This window comes from Podarcis pityusensis (assembly GCF_964106645.2).
Source record: "Podarcis pityusensis genome assembly, chromosome: 6".
Lineage (NCBI taxonomy): Eukaryota > Metazoa > Chordata > Lepidosauria > Squamata > Lacertidae > Podarcis > Podarcis pityusensis.
In genome coordinates, this window is record NC_138030.1 from 18,680,695 (window position 1) to 18,697,067 (window position 16,373).

Sequence of the window (16,373 nt, forward strand, 5' to 3'; positions counted from 1 at the left end):
CACCAATTGAATGGCAATGCCATTAACTTTACGGGGAGGCCTTTCTCCTCAAATATTTTATTGAGGGGGGCCCTGAAGACTCCTCAGCCCCTGGGAGTTGGCTCCTATGTACACAACTCTAAATGTCCCTTTAAATGTTTATAATTGTTGTCCCATTCTGACCTTCCAGCTATGTTGCCATGTGCTGGACACACCTACATGCTGCAATCAATACCAATAGCTTAAAAGGTGACTTCTACTAGACATTAGCATGGACTGGTTAAAAGCAATGGTTTCTGAGAATCTGTTTCCCTTCTCTTCCAGTAAGAATTGTTGCAACACTTAACCTCCCTTGTAGGCTCATGGAGATAGGAAGATAAGATAACTCTCAATGTTCTGTTTGCTTGGGATCTTTATTTTACACCTATAGAGCAGTAAGAGCACAACATGTCATGGTTTGCAAGTGAATGAAGCTCATTGCATCTCCATTCGTACACCTGAGGGCCAAACTTTGGTTGAGAGAGTTTGAGGAGACAGTAGAGGTCTACATCATCCTCTTTCAACAAGTCTTCTAAGTGAAGATCTTGATATCAGTTGGTATCTGCATTGGATGTAAAATTGCTCCGTCTTTATATGTGCAATTATTTTTAATTGTTTTTATGTATGCAATTGTTTTAACTGTTTTTAGATATTCAGTTGCATGATATATGTTTTTACTGCATTGTGAAATAACTTCAAGATGTTTCTTAGGAAGCCATTCATTCATTCATTCATTCATTCAAAACAACTAGATTTGCCATTGCTTCAGCCTGCAGTATGGTCTCCTCCCCAGGCCTTTTTTCTCTTTTATTGAAGAAGAGCAGGATATATTAATGCCATCATCACCACAGAGGTATCTGTGGAGGGGATATATTAATTGAAAATGTCTAGTAAACCAGATCAGTAGTTGGGTTCCTACTGAGGGTATTTGGTGAGCCAACATGGCAGTGATAAGGGATTGAAGACTGGAGTGATCATTCTGTGATATTATGGCAGTGGAAGAAGCTGTATTGTAACTTTTGAATAAATGTGTTGTAATAATAATAATAATAGGGACACGGGTGGCGCTGTGGGTTAAACCACAGAGCCTAGGACTTGCCGATCAGAAGGTCAGCGGTTCGAATCCCTGAGACAGAGTGAGCTCCCGTTGCTCGGTCCCTGCTCCTGCCAACCTAGCAGTTCGAAAGCACGTCAAAGTGCAAGTAGATAAATAGGTACCGCTCCGGCGGGAAGGTAAATGGCGTTTCCATGCGCTGCTCTGGTTCACCAGAAGCAGCTTAGTCATGCTGGCCACATGACCTGGAAGCTGTACGCCGGCTCCCTCAGCCAATAAAGTGAGATGAGCACCGCAACCCCAGAGTCGGCCACGACTGGACCTAATGATCAGGGGTCCCTTTACCTTTATACCTTTTTTAAATAATAATAATAATAACCATTCTGTAATTTTATGGCAGTGGAAGAAGCTGTATTGTAACTTTTGAATAAATGTGTTGTAATAATAATAATAATAATAATAATAATAATAATAATACTCCAAGTCATGCCAGATGAATTTCATTTTTGATAGCGTTAGGAGCTTGTTGGATCAAGGAAATGCTGTGGTCATAGTGTATCTTAATTTCAGTAAGGCTTTTCACCATTTTTGATTCCTGCATTGCAGCGGGTTGGACTAGATGACCCTCAGGGTCCCTTCCAACTCTACACTTCTATGTCTCTGTGTCAGTGGAATGGACTACCTCAGAAAGTGGCGGGCTTTCCTTCACTTGAAGCCATCTGCCAGGGGTTCTTCAGTTGTGATTCCGTTTCTCAAACTTTCCTGGGTACAGCCGAGAAAGAGCAGGCTGTCCTTTCTTTTAACGTCATTTTAAAACTTGTCACCGGAGTCACAGAAAATAAATGCATATAAATATAGCACAGTTGTGAAATGCTGGACTCTTTTGGCAGAAAGGAAATGTCCCCTCCCCCCACCCTTAAGGGAAGCACATGCCTGGAAGGGGTTAATGCAGTTTACAGCTGGAGAAGTGAGCACAGCCAAGAAACAACAGAGGACACCGCAAACCATGGGACCAGCTGGAGCCTGCTGGAATCTCATTCATCTTGGCAATCATTCCTGAGGTCTCAGGCTCTGACATCACTGCGTTTTGCGTCACGATGGAATGCCTCCAGCCACTTGTCCTATCTCATCTCCCCCCCCCCCCGCTTTTTCAGTCGACCCAGTCACTGGCTCCACTTTGTAAACACTATTGCTCTGAGAACGGGATCAACTCTGCAGACACCCACAGACTCAGTTAATGCTTTTGCAGAGAGACTAAGTCAGTTCAGACAGCAACCCAAGCCACAGATTGATCGGCCCTGACTGAATGAGGACAACCGGGCTTCTCTGGTCCATATTCTGATAACCCCCCTCTTTAAATTATGGCAATGCATTGCCTGGGGGTGAGGAGCTGTCTTTAAAGGTGGCCTAGAAACTTAAGCTGATGCAGAACATGGTAGCGAGATTGTTAACTAGGACCCATGGACGTAGCTGGGGGGGGGGCAGTTGCCCCCTTAGATCCACAAAAATTATTGAAAAACATTGAAAGTACTCAATAAATTGAGGTTCTACCCCTCAGCCAATGCCTCCCCCCCCCGCAAAGTCTTGCTCCCTGCAATGGGGGTATTTCCACAAAAAAACTCAACAGTTTTAAGGGTTGATCTATAAAAAACAAACAAAACTCAACAACGGCCCCTCCTAACAAAAATCCTGGCTATGCCCATGCTAAGACCAGACATTTTGAATAGATTTGATGTCATTCCTTTCTCACTTATTCTATTAAGATCATCTATGACTTTTCTCAGAGTGCCAACTGATTTTGAAGCATGGAAGGTGGCAAGAAGAAGAAGAAGAAGAAGAAGAAGAAGAAGAAGAAGAAGAAGAAGAAGAAGAAGAAAGAGAGAGAGAGAGAGAGAGAGAGAGAGAGAGAGAGAGAGAGAGAGAGCGCCTATTCAGTGGTAGCCCCCGTTTGTGGATCACTCTCTCCAGAAAGCCTTGTCTTGCACCTTCCTTAATTCCTTTCCCGCAGCAAAGACCTTCCTGACTCTACTTCCCCACTCCTCTTTATATTTCCTTAACATATTTTAACATTTTAAGGCTGCAATTGTATATCCCCTGGCAAAATATCCCGGGGGCCATTGGATACATCAGATCTCCCTCTCCAAAGTCAGATTCCTCTTTCCCATTGCCTTGGTAACTAGAACCAGGAAGGAGGCCAGTTTGAGAGCACTTCAGTGATGGGCAGCTGGGCAGCTTTGATCCAAGGGAGCCATTGCCTTCCTGGTTCCCCACCATGCCCTCAAACCGAGAGTGGGGAAAAATGACAGTAGCTCAGGAGCTGATGTAAACCTCTCCCATTTCTTTCCCTTTCTACCCTCCCAGTCTAATACCAACAGAGCTTGGATGATAATTTATTTCCTTTGGCCCAATGCCTTAAGATTGCAACCTAAATGCTATTTCAGTCTTTGTTTAATTGCTGGCAATTAATCTGTTTTAACTTGCCCATAGTGTTTCTGTGACTGTGCCGGTGGTGTTGATATTGGGTTTTTTTTTTTTTGTTATTGGTTTGCTTGTTGCTAGGAATTCCTTGTACTTTGCTTGTATCTTGATGGGCTTTTCATCAGGTGCAGAAGCAGCTTGCTGGGAGCCAGCTTCCTGGCAGGTGGGTTGCTGTTGCTTAGCAGAAGAGGAAGCAGTAGGGGCGAGGTGATGGGCAAGTCAGCGCGGTGCAAACACACCACCAGGAGCACCAGATTAGCTCCTACTCTGCACCAGCTTCCCCACTGCCTCTACTCTTTCCCACCAACAGCAACTCAACTGCCAGGAAGCTAACATCTTCGCTCCAACCTGCTCGCGTCCAGCCACTTCTGATCACAGTAATTGTGGGCCCGGTGTGGAGCCAGCCAAGGTAGAGATAAGATCCTGGACATTAGTATTGGGTTGAAATAGGCCACAACAAGAAGAAAGCTGGGTGAACTGCAAAATGCAGGGCTAGTGAGACCCCCAGCCCAGAGGCATCTATACATACAGTGGTACCTCAGGTTACAGACGCTTCAGGTTACAGATGCTTCAGGTTACAGACTCTGCTAACCGAGAAATAGTTCCTCAAGTTAGGAACTTTGCTTCAGGATGAGAACAGAAATCATGCGGCGGCGGCACGGTGGCAGCGGGAGGCCCCATTAGCTAAAGTGGTACCTCAGGTTAAGAACAGTTTCAGGTTAAGAACGGACCTCCATAATGAATTAAGTTCTTAACCCGAGGTACCACTGTATAGGGTAGAATTCAACATAGCATTCAGTGGGGTTGTCTCCCAGCAGAACAAGGTCTGCTTGTGCAATGCGATTTCGCCCACCCTGTTTCCCCGTGCCATGTCGCAACGTGGATACATTATCTGCACATGCCACTGACGGCAACCATTTATGTTGCCCGTTATTAATGAATGAGCTAGGCACAAAATGTGGTTTTTGCGAACTGTTTCCCCTAAACATTTCCTAGAAATAATGCTTGTGGGTGTGAAAGGCTGGTTGTTACACAGCAGAAGCTGGCGTCATATCGGATCGAATATGGAAATAATTATTTTTCTCCGTTTTTGCAAAATATCGTGTTGCTTATTAATATTGTGAAATAGCCAGGATATTGGGCTACTGAAGCTTGTTTCAATATATAAAAATAGTAAACAGAGGCATGAGTGCATCAGAAAGGGAGTCATACACAGATGGGGAAAGGCTGTATCTCAGCTGGAGACCATGCGCTTTCCACATGGAAGGTTCTAGATTCAATCCCTGGCATCTCCACGGAGGGACAGTATAGACTGAAAGACCTTTATCTGAAATCTTAGAGAGCCACTGTCTTTGGTACTTGTCTTGTATGTGTCTTTCAGTAGCCAATGTACTGAATATTCCAGGTCTTATTGGACTACAGGTGGTGACCATTTTATGGGCGATTGCCAAATGATGGGCAATTGCCAACGCAAAGGTCCTTTTGGACCCAGAAGAGGGAAGAATGGGGGCAGAAAAGGGGTAGAATGGGGGTGGGGCACTTATGTGAGGTTCACCAGTGCACCTGGTGGCCAGGAGCGGAGCCCCTGCGTGAAATGGCCGTCGCCTGTACTCCAACTCCCATTGTCCCTGGCCATTGGTCACACTGACTGATAGGCATTGTAGTCCCACAACAGCTGGCTACCCACAACCACATTGGCCACCCCTGTATTGACCAATGGTCCAACTCAGGATAAAGTTGCTTCTTGCATTTCCTCAGGACTTAGAAAAACCATAGTTCAGAATGCTTTGTGGATTTTTCATTTTTCTTACAGAGTTACATTTTTACATAAATGCATCAAAAAAGTCAGCCATATATGTAGGTATTTACGATGCATTAGCTTTGTCTAAAGGAGGTGTAATAGAAGGGAAATACTTTTATTCCCTTCCTGTCATGACTGCCCTTCTGGGTAGGCCAGCCATGCAAGAGGCTCTAAGGCTCTTAGGTTCCCTCCAGGGCCGGCCCACCCATTAGGTTTCCTGAGGCATCCACCTTAGGCGGCAGGCTGGGGACAGCTGAGAAGGGCGGTAGATCTGGAAAGGAACAAAGGAGCAGGAGAGGCCGAAAAGACATTGTATGTGCTAGACCCCAAACATATTATTGGTCCCAGTGCTGATCTTGGATAATTGGACTATTGGAGAAACCAAGGAAAAAGACTCCATGCTAGTGTGTCTCATAACATTTGAAGATGTGACCACTCAATGAAAGCTTCGGGACAGATGAACATTTGAAGATGTGACCACTCAATGAAAGCTTCGGGACAGATGAAGATAGCATACTCTTCAAGTGTCCCAGGAAAACCAGGACATGTCGTTTTTTCACGACAGCCATTTTGGGCACCGTGCTCTCATGTAATCTTATGCCATGATCTTACCCCACAAAAATGTCCCCCCCCCCCAGGGTTGCAATCTCAAATGGTGCTGCAAAATGCAAGAGCACGCCCCCCCCAAGCACTTTTGGGGGTCCACAATCTCACACAGATCACATGACTCACCCGGGAGTGCAGCCCAGAAGAAGCGCAGCCTGGTTTTCGGCTTGGATATGTTGGAGTGTTTGGTATAAGTCATTTTTAACATGCAGCGTATGATTAATTTAGTCAGTTTGCTGCCACGAGATGTAGTGGCAGCCCTTTGGCACTGCGGCTTTAAAAAGGGCTTAGACAGATTCACAGAGATGTGCATCTATGGCTTCTAGCCATGGAGTCTACAGATTCATGGATGTTGTATTTCAGGCCCTGCTTGTGATTGGGCTTCAGGCAACAGCAGCTGGCTAGTAGTTGCTGTGGCAAACAAGATGCTAGGATAGTTGGACTTTTTCATCTGATCCAGCAGGGCTCATTTTATATATTTATGTTTTTATTCAACTGTATAAAAATGTTTCCCCCTAAAGTATACACAGAGACGGAATGGGTCTCCTCCTGCTGCCGTCTTGATGAGGTCTGAAGGAAGCCGCAGCTGCTGGAAGAACAGAACCATTAACGTCAACAAGGGCCTGATCAAAAGACAGAGCCAGAAACCCTCTTACGGCCTGGATGTGTCATCCCGGCAATAAATATGAATAGCTCCTCGTTCAGGGGATTTTTTTCCCCTTTCTATTAGCATCGCTCACATCCTCATTAGCTCCTGACCCCATTCCCTGTCACTTTGCAGATCGCTTCCTTTCTCTTCATAACTCCAATAACTCATTCCAGCTTGCACAATTAAAAACAAAACACGTCGCAAATGACATCTGCTGTCTGCCTGCATTTCCCCTCCCTGCAGCAAAGGCTGAAGCCCTCCCTATCCTTGAGGATTTAGCCCGTAAGCCGCACTTTTCAGAGGAGAAACCCAAAGGAACATCTGCAAGACACTTTAACGGTCGCAAACGTCCATCTATTCGCTTGTACGCAGTTTATCCGTTTCTGCAAATCCAGCGTAGCGTCATATCTTGAGAAGCTGCACATGCAGAGAGCAGTTGATACCCTTGCAAGTACTAATTTGGTGGATGAGGAATGTTCAGGATTCAAGCACAAGGGATCTCTGACCAGTTACCATGGGTGACTTCATAGTTTCAATTTATGCTCTGCAGTCTGTGGTTCTTCGTGCATCAGGTGGTGTGTATCATGTCAAATGCTGCCACTTTGAGGGGGGGGAAGGGGGTTAATTGCTGCTCTTTCTGATGACATGGCTACGAATACTATAACCCTGTCGGGGATGTCCTGCTTGCATGGTATTTGTAAATGTATTTTCCCCAAAATCACCCCTGTAGTCTTCACTGTTCTTGTTGCAGAAGTAACAGCCGCTGAAGAGGCAAGCCTTCTCAGTTCTAAAAGTAGCTTGTCTTGGTCAGTGGGGAACACTGCAATTTAAGAGAGAGAGAGTCAAGTTCCATCTGTGAATGGGGGTGTGTGTGTCTTCATGGCTGAAGACAAAACCCTCCTTCCTGAAGAGATAACTTTTTTAAAAAAAATGCAGTAAAATATAGGAAAGTTTGAATCCACACTGGAATGTGATAATTTCCAGATGTCTTTCCTATTTGCTGCAAGTGACCAACAGTAATGTAGACAGTTTGATGCAGCGAGGGAAAATTTGTTCTATTAACTTGCAGTGGGTAGAATGAGTGCCACACTGTGCCTCCACTTGCCCGGCTAATTCAAGCCTATTGGTCATTTGCCTTCAGTTCTTTGTTTCAAATACAGTGGTACCTCGGGTTACATATGCTTCAGGTTACATATGCTTCAGGTTACAGACTCCACTAACCCAGAAATAGTACCTCAGGTAAAGAACTTTGCTTCAGGATGAGAACAGAAATTGTGCTCCGGTGGCGCGGCAGCAGCAGGAGGCCCCATTAGCTAAAGTGGTGCTTCAGGTTAAGAACAGTTTCAGGTTAAGTACGGACCTCCGGAACGAATTAAGTACTTAACCCGAGGTACCACTGTACTTAACCTGAGGTACCACTGTAGTGTGCACCAAAGTTGTAGAAGACACAGGGGAAGTGAGGATCTCAAGGAAGAAGCCGAGTTTAGGTATGTAAATGCTACTCATAACTCCCTTTTAAAATTAAAGCAACTCTGTTGTAGGGAGGGCTGGGGGAGGAGGTTTGACCTTGTTGGCAGTTGCCAGAGCAAAATTGCGAACAAAAATGCAGCTGACTTCCCATATCTCTTCACTGAACTTTATAATCCAACATGCACCTATTTCATATAATTGTAGAGTTGGAAGGGTACCCAAGGGTCATCTAGTCCAACCCCCCTACAATGCAGGACTCTTTCGCCCAATGTGAGGCTCAAACCCACAAACCTGAGATTAAGAGTCTCACACTCTACTGACTGAGCTATCTCATGTAATCATTTGAAAGCAAATCTTTATATTAAGTGCACATTAGGCAAAACATTGATTCAACCAAGACTGTGTACAAATATGCATATATTAGGGGAAGGTGAGCATAACAATTACTAAACAAAAAACAAAAAACACACACTCTTGCAAAAATGCATTGTATTAAGGGAAATTACTTTCAAAAATGTGCATATCAGGCAAAATTCATTCAATGGTCAGCACATGACATAATGCACAGCCAGAGCAAAGATCTGGGTTATAGAGCAGCCCAATGGAGAGACGCTCTTACTTAGTGTGTGACAGCATTCATAGAATAACTTTTGAAGTTAAGCAATGCATTACACACAGAGCTGAAGTAGGGTTAAAAATAGGCTCTACTCTAAGCATTGCTGTAAACCAGGGGTCATAGTACAACTCATGCAACACGTTGGCGACTAATAGACACACAGTAATTACCAAAGTGATTATACATTCTTTATCAATCTTCTGAGAAAAATACAAAACCTTATGCAAAGCCACAGAGACTTGCTAACTACAACCAGGGGGCGGCAAGGTTTACCTCGCCTGGGCTGGTTCACTCCAGCTGAGATCCCTCCGTGGGTGAATGGTTTAGCACAGCATGTGGGGACTCGCCAAGCAGGCAGCTCTGTTTGGGGGTGGCTCATGAGCCGGTTAAATGACCCCCGTGGGCCACTTGTGGCCCATGGGCCTTAGGTTGCCGACCCCTGCTGTAAACCATGCTTGTACAACTTGTTGGTGATGTACCAGGATGAACACAGTTGCCTAAAATTCCACATGTTTGCTGTCTGCCAGTAAGTATGTGGCACCCAGCAAGCCCCAATGAGTGGCTGGTGGACTTAGCTTGAATCAGTGGATCGTACATTGCTCTGGCCTGCTGTAGAAACCTTAGCAAAATGATCCAGGTAATTAAAGATGATTTCCCCAACGGTAAACTTGATCCAGCCAAAGCTTTTAACATGTTCTTAACCCTCCCCCCTTAGTTCAGCGAATCTTAGAAGTGCACAGCTTTGGCTGGCTCATGCCCGATTTGTTTGTTTGTCATTCTATTTATACCCTGCCTCTCTGCCAGTAGGCACTCAAGGCAACTTAAAACCCAGCAATTAACAACATATACACAATATCAACAATAAAAACTGAGATGTAAGCACAAAAACAGCAATTATCTTAATCGCAAGGAAAAGCACAGGGCCTGTTAAAGCTTAGCAGAACAAAAAGGCCTTTGCCCTCTTCCTAAGAATGAAAAACGACTGAACCAACTAAGCAGACCTCCCTAGGATGGGAGATCCAAGGATAAGGAACATCTACTGAAAACTGCCTACTCCATGGAGCCATAAATGCTGCCCCTAATATTGAAGGTACACTGAGCATGGGCACCCCTTGAAGATCACAGTAAGGGAGAGGATTGATAATCTAGTTCAGAGATGGGGAACCCCTAGCTCTCCCAATGTTTGTCAGACCACAGTTCCCATCATCTCTGACCATTGGCCATGCTGGCTAGGGCCGAAACAGGCACACCAACTCTAGGAATCCGAGGTGTTGTTGGCACCCTCAATATTTGTTGGAAGGAGGGCGTTCCCCTACAATGTTGAGGGGGCAGAGGAGGCCGGGCATGGAGCCAAGCGTGGCACAGCTTCACTGAGCAGCTCCTCCAGAGTGCTCAGCCTCCTCCAGGTGACATGATACCACATGCATGCGACGCACATCAGGCCCCCTCAATCTTGGGGGCAACTTGGTGCCTCTGGGCTGAGGGGAGCTGGAGTCCAGAAACACCTGATTCCTCATCCCTGCTCCCACCAGCAGATTCATGACGTATTGGTAGGGTAGCCTAGTAGCCTGCTTTACACAGGACGGCCCTCTATTTGAAAGAGTATTCTGCTTGAAGGACTGCCCAAGCTAAGCCTGGTTTAAAGTGAAAGAACCGTCAGAAGAGAGAGAGAGAGCAGGAAGGGCCTTGAGGTTGCCCACCAGTTAGAAACTGAACAGTGGACTGAGTAAGCACACAGGACAACTGGTGGTCACAGTCTTTCTCACTCCAATGAGGTGTATATTCCTCCCTTGCCAGGTTCTTCCCATATTCCCAGGCACATCATTCTGAGAAACCCTTTGGGCTACTTTTGTACTAGCACAGATCCTTAGGTTGGTTGTTATATAAGAATAACATAGTAATGCTGTGGGTTGGCTGTACATCACATATACAAGGTGGTGCAGCCAAGCCATATTATCCTTAGCACAGATACATGGTGCTTCCAGGGTGATTTCATTGAAAATGTCTCTGCCTCATTGTCTCATAATGTCCCAATTGCAAAAGCATAGCCTTATGGCAGACCTGTTATTTCTTCTGTTATGTGGTTCCTTTAGCTAGTGGATTCTGGGTTGCTTCCCACACTATCAGTTTATTCTGCTCGTGTGAATCCTTTGCTCTTTTCTTTTTTAAAATGAGAACTTGCTCTGATATGAGGATCATTGCCTTGTGGACTTTTAAGGGTTCCTGTGCGTTCAATGGGGGTGGGGAGAAGATTCTGCAAGGGGGTGGAAGAAAGGCAGCTTTGAACATGACCAGAGTGAGGGGAAAGCCATTTGAGTGTGGCAGTGGGCTTCCCGGAAGTAGTTTTGGAGAGGTACAATGATACGCTGATGCTTTTGGACTTTGCTGCTTTATGACGTTGGGAGAGGGCCAGAGACAGAACGCATGGCCCGCAAGAGAGAGGTCCAAGTTCAATCTCCAGGATCTCCAGGGAAAGTCTCTTGTCTGAGAGCCACGGCCAGTCAGCTTGGGCAAAATAATAATAATAATAATAATAATAATAATAATAATAATATATTTATACCCCGCCCATCTGGCTAAGTTTCCCCAGCCACTCTGGGCGGCTCCCAATCGAGTGTTAAAAACAGTACAGCATTAAATATTAAAAACTTCCCTAAACAGGGCTGCCTTCAGATGTCTTTTAAAGAGAAGATAGCTGCTTATTTCCTTGACATCTGAAGGGAGGGCATTCCACAGGGCGGGCGCCACTACCGAGAAGGCCCTCTCTCTGGTTCCCTGTAACCTCACTTCTCGCAATGAGGGAACCACCAGAAGGCCCTCGGTGCTGGATCTCAGTGTCCGGGCTGAACGATGGGGGTGGAGACGCTCCTTCAGGTATACATGACCGAGATGGGCCAGTGGTCTGACTTGGTACGTGCCACTGCCTTTGTTCGCACAATGGGAGAGGAAGGGAAAAGGGCTTCTCCATTCAGTTCAATGGAACTGCCTTCACTGGCCAGGAAAATGAAGGCAGGCACATTTTCTAGAGCTTCATCTGTGCACTGCAGCACACATGCGACTTTGCTGTAGGCACCTGGGTACAGAATGTGTGCAAGTCTCATTGTACCTAACATCACACTCAGGCCTTCTCAATACTTGGGGAGCAATTCAGCATAGTGTTATGACCATCATTCTGTCAGCTCAAGCATTTCAGTTGGTCAATCTCCCCTCTTTTCCCCATGTGCTGTTCTGAAGGTTCTCCTGACCCTGACCCCAAGTAATTTTTGTGGTTTTTTGGGGGGGGGGGAGTGCAGAGGGCACACAACGGGAGGAGAGGGGGAACAGCCCCATTGTCTCTGTTCCATCCCCACTCTGGCAAGTGAAGCTCCCCATCTCTGCCGCTCCACACATCCCCATGCACTGCTGATGCTCCTGCATGTATTTGCTGATAAGCCTGTTTCATCCCATTCGCACACCAGTCTGCATTTTTAATCCTCACAAAGGCTTGCAGCTGAAGTCGCTTTTAAATGTGTATTCCAAAAATATTTTCTCTCTTAAAATGCACATTTGAAAATGTGTTTTGTTGGGTTGGTGGTGTTCTAACTGCACTGGAATATTTGGGCCATGGGAAAAAGCCAGTGGGCAAGTAAGTTCTGATACACACATTAATCCCAGAGGTGTTATTAGGTCAGTTTGTTACCAGCATTCACAAGAATTGAATTCCTTGGGCAATCACCCCTGCATCCATTAATCTTTTTGGAGAATAGCCCCTTTATTGCTTAAGCTACCCAGGCTCCCTCTACGTATATCAGCAAAAGAGCATGGAAAACGAAAAGGCTCGGTAAAAAGAAAGTGTACAGCCTCAGGAAAAGAAAACTAGATGACCCACCAGAAAGAAAAAGGAAATTAGCTGAGCTATGGGGAATTGCAGCTCATCCTGGTGTCACCCTGTTTGTTTGTGCTGACAGTAAAGGAAAAAATGATGCACCCTGAAGTTCCTATAGTAGCCTACAACGGATATTATTAGAATATTTGTCTTGCAGGCGGGATATTTGTGGATACACACAGCACTGATCCTACACAGGGCTCTGTTTGCTTGGCTAAAAGATATGCATATGCACAAGCCCCAAAGAGCAGCATTTAAAAATTGCATGTGCTGCAAGTGATGAAGTAACACAAATACAATCTATATGTTTCTGTGTCAACGTTTGTGATGGTTCGCATCATAAGGTAAAGGGGGTAACAGGGTCAAGGGTAAAATGAACTAATGCTATTGGTCTTTCATGAATATGCTGATGTGCCAAAGTCTTAGGTCGCTAACTGAATGTATGTACGGTAGTCCTTTTGGAATTGCCACCTAGTGGCAAATAATGAGAACCACTTTCCCTTTTGGAAACTCCTCCTGCTTAATCTGCATAACTCCACCTCTTCATATACACCTGACAGATGGGCTTAGAAAATGCGAAATGAATGACGCAGAATATCAGACAGCAAAAGAGTACAAAGTTTATTGACGATTGGACCAAATTTATAACATACATGGAAACAAATTCTAGAGATATAAAAATCACAGTAGGTTTAAAATAATCCTTGCGATGTGTAGATGATATAAAATGAAAACTGCAGAATGGAATTATTATTTTACATAACCCAAAACCGAGATGGAGGGAAGTCAACTATTATTTGTTGTTAATTAATGTTTGTCTTTTGGTCTGTTTATGTTTTCTGTTTTGGTTGATGTTTTCTTTTTTCTTTGGTGTGCTTATTTGTTTTTGTTTTTGTTTTACTTTTTGTTGTTTGGTTATAGAAAATTAATAAAAAGAATTGAAGAAAAAAAGAAAATGCGAAATGAGCCATGATATGGTGAGTTGCCTGTCTTGGCCTGCGTTGGAGCAGATTCTCAAGACTGGCGACAAATACAAACACAGGCAATTTGCGATGGCTCTTCCAGATACCTCCAGAAGCAAAGGAAGAGGTGGACCTCAAACTTGTTTTAGAAAGATGTGCATGTCTTGTGTTAATATTGTTCTTCTTTGTGTATTATGCCTCTTTCCCAGGGATTGGGAAAGCAAAGATGCATATTGAAAATGGTGTACTAATTCTGCCTCTTTGGTTACGGTAACAGCCACCACCATATCAAATGGATCACGTGAGTCCAGCTCCAGAAAGTTCACACGGTTTTATTTTTCAAGGGAGAAATCCATAAATCATTTTCTGGTACGAATTCTCACCCCAAGGAAGTACAGAGTGTTGATGGGTGTTTCAGCAATAGTTTCACTGTGACTCCTGTCGCAACTCAACTTTTCCTGATTGTATCATTCCTACACTGGATCTTGCAAAATCCTCTGGCAGAGCTGCCTTTGCTTTCGGAACACCCTGCATTATTGATTGATTGATTGATTGATTGATTGATTATTTTCAGATGCTTGTGGAAAGCAACCAAAAGCTTAATTACTGTATATACTCGAGTATAAGCCGACCGGAATATAAGCCGAGGCACCTAATTTTACCACTAAAAACTGGGAAAACTTCTTGACTCGAGTATAAGCCGGTTCACCACACCACAAACCTGGTGGTGGTGGCAGCAGTGGAGGAAGAACAAGCAGCCCCAAAGGGCTGCTTTCGGGCTGCTCGTTCCTCCTCTGCCGCCGCTGACATGGCAAAGGCGGAGGAGGAGGAAGGAGCAGCCTGAAAGGACCCTCACTTGGGTATAAGCCGAAGGGGGCTTTTTCAGCATAAAAAATGTGCTAAAAAGGCAGCTTATACTTGAGTATATACAGTATTATAATATTAATATATTTCCACCATTTCACAGTGGTATGAAGATCTCACTGCCCTTTCTACATTAAATGGATGGCTTATAATAAATCAATGTCATTTAGATATCTGTTTGGATATGTGGACTGCTGATTTGGTGCTGATAACACCAAAGTTGCAGGTTTGATCCCCATATAGGACAGCTGCTTTCCCTTCATTGCAGGGAGTTGGACTAGATGATCCTCAGAGTCCCTTCCAACTCTACAATTCTAAAAAAATTAAAATAGAATTGGTGGAATATTGTTACTGTCATTGTCAGCTGTCCATGGATTTTTGCTGGGGTTTTAAATAATAATTATTATATTTCTTTCCTTCTTTTCTGTTACAATTGCAAATAGACAACTGGGAAAATTAATATATTAATATTAATAAAGAGGTATTTTAGTTGCTTCACACAATAGGCAAAGTGATTTAGAAATAATAATAATAATAATAATAATAATAATAATAATAATAATAATATAACGTGAAAAACATTACAAAAAGCAAAGCACAATATGTGGTATCCATAAAAGCAACACTTCTGTTCCCTAACATATTTCTAGCCACCACAGACAACTGCCAAGGAGAAAGAAAAGCTACCGCCAACTCCTGGACAGAAAAAAAAATGAATACCCAAATGCCACTTGAACCCTCTGATTCAAGCTAAGCCCACCAGCCACTTGCTGGGGCTTGCTGGGTGCCATATATTTACATATTTACTGGCAGCAATGCCTGTGATATGAAAAAACATTTGCCTGGCGAAGTTAATCCCAGTGCCAGGCAAGCTTCTTTGGGAGAGCATTTCCTACATGAGGGGAGGGGACACAGACACTATTGAATAGGCCCCATTCCCTTATTCCAACCCTTTGGACAACTGCTAGAGGGTGAAAAGAAAGGACTCTGAGGATGCTGACCTTGGGGGAGGCTCGTATGCATAAAGGCGAACAATGACAGAAGCCGAGACAGTCTACCTGCATTTATGAGATCCACAAGATTTGGTGGAGTATTTCAAGGACACGTCTTCCTTCTTTCGGGAACTATCTACTGGAAGTTGATAGATCACTTGGCCTTTGTTAGAATGTGTTTTGATCCCCCATCTTGGGATTCCACTGAATGCTTATGCTTAGATTGTTGGATTACATTGCAGTTTTATCTCTCCCCCTCCACCCCGCATGTAGTCTCTTTGTGTTAATTTCCTTTGCAAGGTGAGACTCCAAGGCAAACATCACATGCTCCATCAACCCACAGAGCACAGGAGCACCACAGTTGCCCTTTCATTTGATCCACCCTCTTTCACAATTCAGGACATTTCTTTTCCCTTTGCTACCCTAGCCGATGATGACTCATAGCCATAACAGTAGGTCTTCCTAGGAGTCCCACTGTGTGCTCAATCTGAAACATGTCAGCAAGCTTTTAATAAGTCAGATTGGAGGCTCTGTTGCTAGAGACCCAAAGATTCCTGTTGTGTGTGGTGGAGTCTCCTGCTTCTAGCCCTCTTTGTGGTCATTACAGTCACTGGGGTGGATAGACCAGTGGAAGTTGGTCCATCGGGGCAAATGGAGCACTGTCCCATCAACTCCAGCCCCCACTTGCCTGCCATCTTACATACAACTTGTCAGGGGGTTGGCTTTGTTGGCTCTGCTTGTTACTGGCACTGACTCCACCTGCGGTTGGTCTCCTGACCTTCCATCCCACCTGTTCCACTGAGCACCAGCCACCGCCGCAAACAGGCATTTTTGTTGTGAACCACCCTGAGATCTACGAATGAAAGGCGGTGTACAAATGTAATAAATAATAATGATTTACCAAGTGGTAAAAAACTGACCGTGGGACACAGGTGGCACTGTGGGTTAAGCCACAGAGCCTAGGACTTGCCGATCAGAGGGTCGGCGGTTCGAATCCC